The following is an 11,957-nucleotide window of genomic DNA, read 5'->3' on the forward strand; positions in this document are numbered from 1 at the left end:
GTACTGCAGGTTTGTTGTTGATTTTTTTTCCTTTTTTTTTTAACACTTCTGAGTCTCTAGTACATATTCATGCATCACATACAGAGGAGCCAGGTCCTCTGGTTGGAAATGTCATCCTGTGAGATCTTTAGATGATCAAAGTGACAATGACACCAATGTAATGCAACATGTCTTCAAACAGTGCATAATAAATTACCATGATTGGTTAATGAACATGCATGATTAATGAAACAAAATATAGACATATCATAAAGGCTTTTCTTGTAAATGTCAGTCATCTTCCCTGTTCAAATGCTTCTGGATATGTCCCTTATACACACACCTTGTAGAACAATTGACACATATATGCATGTAGGTATGTAGTAGTGAAATCAAAATTCAATATATAACCTTTCCACTAGAAGTGAAGTTAAACTTGAATAGCATATTTGACAGGTTTCAATACCTAAGTTTGTTTCAAGTTAATTTTTCCCCCTTATTTCTGAAGTCTTGCTTATTACAGCTTTGTTTTGGCATTGAAAAATAAAAAAAAAATCTTCATTGAATAACATTGGACTTCATTAAACTATGTATATCTTTAACTGATCACTTTTAAAGCAACGTGGCATTAGCTTTGTAAATTCTTGGGGCTAAATTTAGCATTTGCTTGTGGTAGGATCAAAAGTGTCAAAAAATCTGCATCACTGCCTCATTATCAATCACTGGGATATTTTGGGAGAAGCAGTTTGATTTGCATCGTCGGACCTCCCACCTAGCATCACAGAAGGCTGTGCATCAACAGAATTAACTTTTGTCACTCAAACCAAATCGGGCTGAGGCGCCCCTGCCAGAACAGCTCATGTGCGTGCGCGGAGCGCGGCCGATCCCGGAAACGCTCGAGCCATGTTTGGGGAAGGCAGAATAAAATAGTTAATTCTCTTCTGGGTGTCATCCCAGAGCTTTCTTTGTCTCAAAAGAAATCCAGCAGGAAGGCAATAGGTCCCCCTCACACAGAGCCAGAAAAAGGAAAGGTCTGGATCCAGCCAGCGCAGCGATGGGCTGGACCAGATCCGGCCTGCTCCATCCCGGTGTGCAGAGCCCTGCCCAGCTGTGCCTCACCTGTGGAAGCCTTGGAGCTGTGATTTACAGCACAGCCGCCCTTTGCTCAGCTCCCTGTTGCTCTGGAGGAAGTTGCTGCAGCTCTTTGCAGAGCACAGCGTACCTCTCATCTCCTGCCAGCTCTGCAGAGCAGAGCAGTTCCCGGCGGCAGGATCACCACCCTCGTCGCCTCCTCCATCGTTTGCCAAGTGGGAGATGCTGCTCTTCCAACATCTGGAGGTCTGGTCTGCAGCATGGGGTGCCTGGGGTTCACACGCTCCCCTTCCCCGTGGATGCAGTTCCAGCCATGCTGGGAGCCTTTCCCAGTGAAGCCCTGCATGGCTGGATGTCCTTGCTGCCAGCGGGCCACTGCAGCAAGGCAATAAAAAGACAAAAAGTCACAGCCTTCCTACAACATCCTTTTTTTTTTTTTTTTTCTGGAGGTTGTATGAGCCAGAGTGGAGGGAGGTGAACGTGTCCTGCCTGGCTGCGTCCTGCCTTGCAGCCAACCCACGCAAGAGATAGAGTTGACTTTTCTTGGGCCTCCTTTTGGCAAAAGAAACAATTCTGTTAAGTCTTACCCGTTCTGAAACACTTTGTGTGGTTTTGAGATAAAAGTGAGTGTATGTTCCTAGGCATCAGTTTCTAAATAACAGATCAGCATCCTGTAGCTACTTTTTTCACCCCTCCTGTCCCAAACTTCTTGCAGGTGCTCAGTACTGTGCTGTAAATGTACATGACATTAGCTGCTAAAGATATGTCAGTAGTACATCCATTCTTCCTTCCTCCTGTGAATCCATCCGTAGCCCATTGATATGGTCCTCATCTATGTTTACTGATAGATTTTCTTATTCTTTGAATTTATGATGAAGAATGCTAGTTTTCTATGTTTCTGGGTTTTTGGTTGGTTTGTTTGGGATTTAAGCTGTTCTGTAGCTCCAGTTTGCCCCAGGAACTGAAGAAACCACCGAGCTTTTTATCCCCTCAGGAAAAAGGTAACAATTTATGGAGACTGCAAAAAGGCAGGATTAGGGGATTTTAGAAAATGTAAACCTTTTCCTTTTCGTGTTGTACAGGCCTTTCCCAAGATGTCATTCCTAAGGAAAATGGGCTACTGTAGTGTGGATGGATGAAAAGTTTAAATTCGAGTTTGAACAAAGTCAGTACATGTACACTCTTCATAATTTAAATAATTGTTTCAGTATTGTCTGTGAAACAAATATTTAGACTTTGATCTACTTTTAAAGACAGATAGTTCTCGAAAATTTTCCTAACCATTTTCCCAATTTCCTGAGCCAAGGAAATGATTTTTCAAAGCCTAAGTCATCTTGTTTTATCTCAGAGGATATAATGTTATTTTAGAGTACCTGGTAGGGTCAACTGAAATATTAAGAAGACTCAAGTGCTCGCTTTTGTGCAAAGATTTCTGAGAAGAGTAAATCCAAACAGGACAAAATAATTTCTTTTAAACCCTTAAGCAAATGAAATGTACAGATTTGCACTGTCCTTTCAAGAATATTCTTCAAATTCTAATTAACAAGTAAACCAGGCCACATGCAAATTCAAATGAAATTTTATTAAATTTTATCAAATTAATGGCATGGGACATGAAAGGAAATAATCTTAAAAACATCAGCAGAACACTCACTGGTAATAATGCTAATTGACTTCTCTCTGCTCTGTACTGCAGTGGGGACTTGGACAAGTCAGTCAGAAAGGAAGAGATGGACTTGTAGGAATTGCACTCTGTGCTGGGTGAGAAATAGCTTCAAGAGGCTGAACTATTTCATTACAAGATCTGAGCCAAAATATTAAGAATGGTAACATTTGGTAAACCAGCTTTCACCTTTTCAATGCTTATAACAATCAAGCTTCAGTCCGACATCACAAAAAACCTCGTATTTTTTCCAAACTTTTTGAAATTTAAAATTGTTTGTTAAATTAATTGCAGGAAGAGAAGTGGAATGCTCCATTTTTAAAAAACTGTTCACCTCTGACATGCGTGGTCCTGGTGAAGGCCATTTTGACTGATCATGGGATGAGCTCTGCTGGTGTTTGGAACCAAGTTCCAAAGATGAATTAGTGGCATCACTTGAAACAGATTTTACAACTGAAAGTAAATAAACTGCAAAAAAACCTAATCCAAAAGACAAAATTAATTAGTGTGAGCGCAATCTATCAAAGCCTCCATAAAAATAGAAAAGCTACCACTTGTTTGAAGCAAACAGTCCCTTCCTTTCCCTTCACACTTTACTGTTTAAAATAGAAGGTAATTTCTAATATTTGCACGTTATATTTTTTTCCCTTTAAATTTATTCCTTTGTAACTGACTCTAAGCAGTCCCTCTGTCTGAAAGACATTTGTAACACCACCTAATTTCTTTCTAGTTTCTCCAAGGTTAAGAATATCCATAGGTATCCATTCAGGGCATATTTATTCAACGGTTAGAAAGTACACCAAACTGTTGTCTCGTGTAGAGTTTATTTTAGGAGCAAACATAAACACGAAGAAACTATAATCCTGGTGTAATGTAGGAATCTAATTAAGACTAATGAGGCAACATTAAATTTAATGTATGATGCATTTTATATGCCTTACCATTAGAGCTGCAGCAAGCTGTTCGTCAGAGCGTCGAACTTTGGTGAATAAGCCCCTCAAGGCATTGTTAAACAATCTGGGCTCAGGCCTTCTCCTGCCCATTAGGTTGTGCTGGGCTTGGAAAAATCTAGGTATAAATGGAAATTCGGGTCGGGGGGGAGGCCTCAGGAAGTTCTGCCCATCTCTGAATGGCTCAGCAAGATGGTAGAGAGGGAAGATAAATGGATGGCTGCATGTGAAACCCTTGAGGAGGTACCAGGCTGGGACAGAAGGGAGGAGGGCCAAGTGTAATGTGTCAACTGCTGTTTGAGAGGCACCTATAGCAACAGGAGAGGGAAAAGGCTGGGATTTAAGTGACACGGTTGATCAAGAAGAATGGGTATGGTGATCGTTGCTTAACAGCTAATTAACAGTACAATTTATTATTTTCTTTTTTTTTTTTTTAATTCTTATAATTCTTATTAAATTCAGGAAGTTCAGGAAATTCTTACATGTAAATAAGAGTACAGCTCCAGATATAGATTTCACTCTCCTGAATCCTTCCCCCAGTACAAAATAGAAGACTCCTCCAACAATAAAAATGAAACTTTTAACAATGATTTATCTCGTAACCCTTCATAGAGTCTGTTTAAGTCCCCATTACTGGAGGAATTTAAGACTTGTAGATGTGGCACTTGGGGGCATGGGTTGGTGTTGGGCTTGGCAGTGATGGCTAACAGTTCAATTTGAGGATCTTAGAGAGCTTTCCCAACCTGAATGATTTTATACTTGCCTTAATATGCAGGGAAGTATGCAGGATACAATGAGGGTAAAGATGAGTTTGAATGAAGACTGGGTGCTGAGGAATGGGGAGATTTTTGGAGGAACATGTAATGAGTTGACTTCATGGGTTTGCAGCATAAACTGATACTATGGTGATGGGTCGGAAGTGCAGGCTGAGCTGTAGCTTGGACAAGTTCATGGGCTCTGGTGTTAATTGGTGACTGCCAGCTGCTGTGAGACTGGGCCAGCCATGGGAAGAAGGTGAGGTAAGGAGGATTTTGTTGGCATGGGGAGGGCTGGTGTCAAAGTGCACTTCAACCCTGCCGCTCCAAACGCTGAGTATCAGCCTACTACATCCTGGAAATTCATTCCAGTTTATATTATTGCATGTGTTAGTGATGGCTTGAGTGTTTGAGACTTTGAAGTATTTCATCTATACATGAAATTGGAATATTTTTTCTTTTTTTCTTTTTTTTTTTCTTCTTTTCTTTTTTTTTCTTTTCCATGGAAACCTGTAGTCTGTGCTGGAAAATAAATGACTGGAAATGTTCCTCGTTGATTAACCTGCTGCAAGACGTTACTGTAAGTGCAAGCACCAAGTTACACTTTTGACAACAAACAAATGTCATGTGCTGGGTTGGAATCAGGGATTCAGCAGCGAGGCTGGTCCGAGGAAAAAGATGCTGTCAGGATGACTGGCAGTGGCCTATATGCTTCTATAGCATATAGAAGGACTTTAAACCTACCTAGTGCACAGGTTTGGGCTGGGGGAATGAGTTATTCCTTTCAGGAACATCAGGGAACACCATGAAAGCTCAGCTGGGGGCAGAAAAGAAAACAATGCTGCCAGAGGGGCTTCAGGGGGGTGGGAAGGAGCGACACTTGTGTTCACAAGTGTTTGGGGATTGACCTCACTCAGCTGCTATGGAAGTGTGGGTGGGGGGGACGACTTCAAGGCAAGCAGATGTAGGCTGATGCTGAGAGTTTTTACAGCCCCCTGGTGTGTGGGGGACATGCTGGGACCACCCCGTTGTACCTGACCCGGCTGCCCGAGAGAGGGAGAGAAAAAGCACAAGCAAAAGGGGGGTGGTTTTCCCACCACAACCTGCTCTGCTCTTTCCCTTCCCACAGGGAATGCCTGTGTGCCTCTACCTTTATAAACCTCAGTGAGGTTTATGCTGTTGTGTCTGCTCCTTGTTCAGAGCTGAACTGAAGATAGTTGGATAATCAATTCAAACAGGGAGATGTGAAGTTTTATGGAAGCAGACAACTCCTGTGACCCCTCCATTCCTCATCCCCTTGTGCTCCGTGCTCATCTATCCATAGGAAAAAAAAACAAAAACAAAAAAAACCAAAAGGCAGCAAACCACAGAAAGTGCAAATTTATTGCTGAGAGAGAATTAATTTGTTTTCATTTTATTTTTCCTTCTCCAACATCCTTCAAATTTCATTACTAACAATTCCTCATCTTTCTTGTGATTGAGCTAGAAATATTCATGCTTTTCAAAGCACAGGTATAGGTCACATTTTTTTCCCCTTAAGATTTTGTCTTTTCCTTGAACATATCACACTCTGCTCAGCTTTTGCCAGCTGGGTGCTCTCTCCCTGTGTTTGGATCCTGTGGATCACAGTTCTGGGATGTCCTCCCATCTTGGCCTCACTGATCTGGCCCCCAGGGCAGCCTGTGCCCCACTGGGGTTTATAACACACAGGTTTAAACACATATTGCAACCAAAGCAATCAGGGCTAAGACATTTGCAAGGCTCCTCAAATCCCACCACTTGGTGTTTGACCCAATTCCAGGGAAAATGTGATACCTGCCTTTCCTTGTTGTGTGTGTGTGTTGTTTGGATTTAGGTCAAATTCCTTGAACGAGATAAACATCCTTTTAATCTCGGCGTCCTGTTGCAAATGGCTTTTCCTTTAGGAATGGATTCTCACCCTCCTCTGCAGCCAACTTCCTTCTGCTTTCCCACTGAAACAACCGTGCTATTACCATATCTTGGGATTTTTGTCTGGGATGTTAGGACAAACAAGGATGGCGTAAACCTTGGGAAGTGTTTGGTCTGCTAGAAAAGCACTCAGATGGGCTCCAAATAGGATTCATAAATTATACAGGGATCTGGTGGTTGTCAGAAGTCCTTAGTTCTATTTACTGCCAACGTGGCCACGATGCAGTGGGAACTGCTAACTTTCCTGGTGCAGTGTTTTTCCTGCTGGGGTGTGGGTTGTGTTCTCAAAATCCATCTGGCCATTACTTGTTTCCCCAGCACAACAAGCAGTCAAGGTGGTTTTTACATAACCAGCCTTCTGATCGGGGAAAAGAGGTGATTCTTGCCCAAAACTGTTACAGAGCTTCCTCCATCCCTGCCTCTGTGGCTGTGCTCAGCTCCTGCAGGCACTGAGCTGGCTCAGGGAAGGGTTAGGCTGTGTCTGCTCCCTTGAACCTCTTCCCTCTGTAGGGAGCCTCTTTTAAACACTAAATCACCAGCGATGATCTGGGAGAGACTGATCCTCCTCACCTCTTCAATAGGTAAATTGCCCTTTTAGAAGAGTGATCCATGCTCCTGTCCTCATTTTTCATATCTCACTTTAAAAAAAAAAAAGAAAAGAAAAGAAAAGAAAAAATAATCTTCAAGAGACTTTGACTTAAGCAAAGGCACTTTAGAGTCTTTTTCTAATGTCATTCTAAAGTTAAAAAACAATTTGACTTCAAGGGAGATACAGCCCAATTTTTTAAAAACTTAATAGGATTAGTCATGGGAACTATTTTTAGCCAAAGTTCAACTTTATCCATGTATTTTAATGTGGGAAAAGTGTGTCCTTTTCCCTCTGCTAATGTTTGATGTATTCCAGCCCTCCTGCGAGTGTGTTTGAGTATCTTAGGGGCTCTGGAGTGGAGGAGAACTTCCTCTCGGATTCTCTCTGTTTTCTTTCGTGAAAATGACATTCCTAAGCTGTTTCACTTTCTGACAGGAAATGGAGCCTTGCCAAAAATGATTAAAGTCCAAGAAAGCATAACAGTTCCAAAGCTGCAGCAGTTCTTTAGGAGTCCCGAGTTTGACATTGTGTCAAACAAATGTGAAATATTGTTTAATAAATTTGAATAATACAGGGAAAGGGAAAAATGGTTCTTGGCTTATAATGCTGGTGCTCTTTATTAAGTCTGTAAAGGCCTGCCTAGCTCTAATAAATTGAAATATATACATAAATATACTTGTGCATGGATAACAGTTTAATATTGTAATATATAATGAACAGCGCACATGCACCCCCCACATGCAGACACTGATTTATTTGTGCTATGACCATATATATATTGATATGTGTGTGTAGACTCCCTCACAAGTTTGTATATATTTATACACAGAATTACCATTCACAGGCAACTCCTGTGCCTGCTTCATATAAGAAATATCATAAGCGTTATTTATAAGGTGTGATGTGACATGATGACTTTATAAAAATACTAATCTAATGCTAGATAAAATACAATTGTTAACGGTTTCTCAATGGTTTTTAATTCAGCATTTGTTTAAAGGAATTATTTTGAGGCCTTTGCTTATGCCAAATGACACCTTATTGTGTAATTCCAGCGTTACTAGAAGGGCTGTGCCGAGGCTCAGGAGAGCAGTGGGAATTCCATGGCACCCAAGAGCCTGGCTCTGCCACCCTGTCCCATTTAACAACTCTCTCTGCCAGGAGGGCTCCCAGCCACTGAGAGCCTGACAGTTTTCAATATTAGGGTATTAACGCAACAGCTCTACCGAAATGAGCCAGACTTCTAAGAAACTCCTGCGCTGTCAAACCCAAGTGTGAAAAAGTCCTGCCAGGCTCCGGTAGTCCTAAGGTTGCTTCTCAGAATCCACCAACACCCTTCAGCTTTTGTAAGTTGGCTTCCAATTTTATTTTGGATTTTGGTTGTACTGGATTCACAAAAGTCACATTTTTAAGTTGTTCTCTGGCCACAAGACCAGGAATTTCTTTTTTTCTTTTTCTTCTTAATTTTAATCTGAAAGCTGGATTACATCATTACCAGATTCCAGGAGCTCTGAATTTTAAAATTAGTCTGACTACTTAAGGCTCAATAAAATTGGGACAGTTGGCAACTTTTCTAGAAAACATGAAAAGTTGCTTTTGTTGGTTCTTGCAAGAAAACTTCACTTGTCTTCCCTCTGTCAGATACATTACTCCTTCACCAAAATATATCAAATATTCAGGAACTTAGAAAACAATAAAAATGTTCTCCTCGTAGGCAAAACATTCTTTAAGCGAGGTGCGTTTCAGAGCAAAGCTGTGGGAAAGGTTTCTATTTTTCATTCTTTGCATGGAGCTGTTGTGTTATTTGATTAAAAGGAGCCCTCTTTAATAGTTTTTCTAACGGCGTTTGAGATTTCACATCGGTGAAGTTGAGCCGGGACCGTTGGTGCCGTCATTCACCAAGGACAGCGATTCACGGCTACTTTTCAGACGAGCTAAATTGATCAGACAAGTCAGTCAATGTCATTGAGCACTATTTGTCACTTCATAAGCAGCTACAATCTGCTGCTCCATAAATGCAGAAGGACCGTCGAATAAATCACATCAACCAGTGGGAGTAGATAGGATCCCTTCATCCATAATTGGAGCGGTCCTCTCCTGTCACTTTCGCTCATTCCCCGCGATTCCGGCGCGGATTGACACTGACAAAGAAAGAGCAGCCGCTGTCACAGGAGCTGGAGTCTGTCTGCTGCTCTGCTCTCCCCACTAATAGATATCTATCATAATATTGTATTAACATCACAAAAAATCAGACTTAGAGCTCCGCTATCTGGGTGTATCGATGACATATGTAGGGGTTTTCTCCTGGGTTGTGGGGAAGGGTGATTGATGCAAGAGGAAAGCTCCTGATTAAAACCACTTACCAAATCCGTCAGCCGAGGGAGTATTCACTGCTGTGTGTGCTGCTGACTTCACAGACAAAAATATGGTTAAAAAGTAATTAAAATAATGAGAACGTGGTTTGTTGTAAACAGACCTTCTAGAAATTTGTTATTTGCTGGTGCAGGAATTATTGCTATGAAGTGGTTTTATGGTGATATATTTACCAAAATAATTAAGGAAATGGAGCACCTTGAAAAAATATTATTGTCTCTTTAGCAAAAATAACCTGCAATAATCCCCCCAAAACTTCTTTCTGGTGCCCGGTTTAGCAAATATATATTTTCTAAGAGAACTGATGAAATCAGAAGAGAATATTTATTACGAAGGTGTGCCAAACTAGCAACTTTTTTCCCGGAGAAATGCTGGATGGTTTCTACCAGGAATATATTAGATTAATCAGCTCTCTTGGTCCTGGAGAGAAATCACAGTGGAATACCCAAACTGCCATTTAGTCACATGTAAATCTCTCTGACAACCTGGAGGCACGGATCATTTGTTCAGTGTTTGGTTCCAACAACAAGCTCGTGGAGGAAAATATCTTGTTTGCTTATAAAAAAGATTGTAGCTGAATGTGTAACTGCTGAGAACAGAGCACTGGGATCCCAGGTCTCCAGGATGAGGATCTGGATCCTTTCTCTTTATTTTGGGGGAGAAAAAGCCTTAAGTCAATTTGCCTGTGTGTAAGCAAAGCCTCACATTGCTTGTCTTGTAGGAAATCAGTGAAACACTTTCTTTTTAAAGGTGCTCGGTGTAAATGTCATGTTCCTGGCTGGAGCCTTTGCTGGGCCCAAAGGCAAAGTGTAATATCAAATGACTGCTACAATCTTCAGTCTGGGACATCTCTTGACCCGTGTGCACAGATGATGAACAATTTCTCCTTTCTGGGTTGGCGTCTTTGCCTCTTGGTGCAGAAGCTGTCCTGAAATCATGCCAGGAACCTAAGTCATAGGTAAGCAGCAGAAATGATTTTATATATAAAAGACACAATTCTGTTAATATTCACATAAATTCTGCTAGAAGTACAGTTCAAAAGAAAGCTCAGAGCAGTAGATCATAAAAGTATTCATCATTAAATACAAGACTTCGACTTGTTTTTAGATTAAAATGATAGAAATGTTACGCTTAAAACCAAAATGTGAGACAAATCCACGTGCATTGGAGAACTGAACGGCATCCAGAGGAGGCAGCTTACACAGGAGCGCGTTCATTGTCAACATCTGATATTGAAAAGGTCAATAGTTAATTAAATAATCCATCACCTTAGGATAGAGAGCCATCCTCACTTCTGACAATCAATGGCAGAAATATTAAAAGGTCAGAAAATGAGTTACTATTTATTGTGTTTTCTTACTGTGTGTTATAAAGATGTGGCTTGTGTTGAGTGGTGTGGGCATGAAGACAGGTGGGAAGAAATATTAGCTGTTGCCCAAATATTTTCTTAGATGCTCTTTTACCAGGCTTCTTTATGTGTGGGCTTCTGAATCGATGGACCTCAAAGATGTAGTAAACTTTTACAATGACAGTTTAAGACTGTATCACAGAATTTATAACACGCTTTCTTTAATTATCAGTGTGTTTTCAGGAGCATTTTTCTCCTGTGCTGCTTGAGGTTATACTGGGATAAACTGGGTGAGTGTGCTGATATTCAGGTTTTGTTTAGATATGGGGTAGAGTTACTTTGGGAGCACAAAAGGCAGGGTTTTGGTGCTTATTTCCTAGATCTGATGGGTACAGCAGGGTAAACAAAGTCCACTCAGTGACTCCTGATTGTGTCTTTCTGCCAGGACGTGGTGTGTACCTGGATCCAGGGTTATCCTTATGAATAATTGTGGTACTTATTAGAGGGTAATGTTTTTGAACACTGAGTGTTTATAAATAGTTTAAATTAATTTTAATAACAATGTTGCCATAAATATTTTTTGCTTTTTCTGGTCATCTTTTGCAAAAGCCTTTCCCTTCCTGGTTGTGGGGCTACTCCTGCATTGTGTTTGTCAGAATATGAGTGTGGAGGACTTTGATCAATTTTGCCATTCCTTTCTCAGGACAGGCAGAAGTTTTATTGTTTTCTGAGTGGAAATTGGGTTTTCCATATGAAAGAAAGCAACAGACTGATGTTTCTGTGCCCAACACAGCTGGAAGGGGCTCCTTTGGTTGATGCTCTTCTCACCCTCTTCAACAGCCCCTTTATGTTGGGACCCTCCAAACTGAAGGAAGGGCTACAAATGCACCAGAACAGGGATGTGCTTCCCTCTTCTCCCACAGTGCAGGAACAATATGTATTTATTAACCCTCCCTTTGTTTCTAAATTTTCTTAATTTTACTTTCCTGGTGGTTAGCTTTTACCCTGAGTGTAAAAGTCACAGCGCTGAATTCCGGCAAGCATTATATGATTATTTTATCTCTCGCTGTAAAGAGTTTTGAAAGACTTTGTATGAGAGGCAATATAAAAATAAATTGAATTGAACTGTGGCTTCACCTCCCCACTTTTTTAGTGCAGAAACCTTTAGAGCAAAAACTGCAATATGAGGACAAAGAGGAGATTAAGACACTGTCATGAAAGAGGTGATGCTGGGCGACAGGTCCGACCCTGCCTGAGC

Source organism: Prinia subflava, chromosome 6 (genome assembly GCF_021018805.1).
Source record: "Prinia subflava isolate CZ2003 ecotype Zambia chromosome 6, Cam_Psub_1.2, whole genome shotgun sequence".
NCBI classification, from domain to species: domain Eukaryota; kingdom Metazoa; phylum Chordata; class Aves; order Passeriformes; family Cisticolidae; genus Prinia; species Prinia subflava.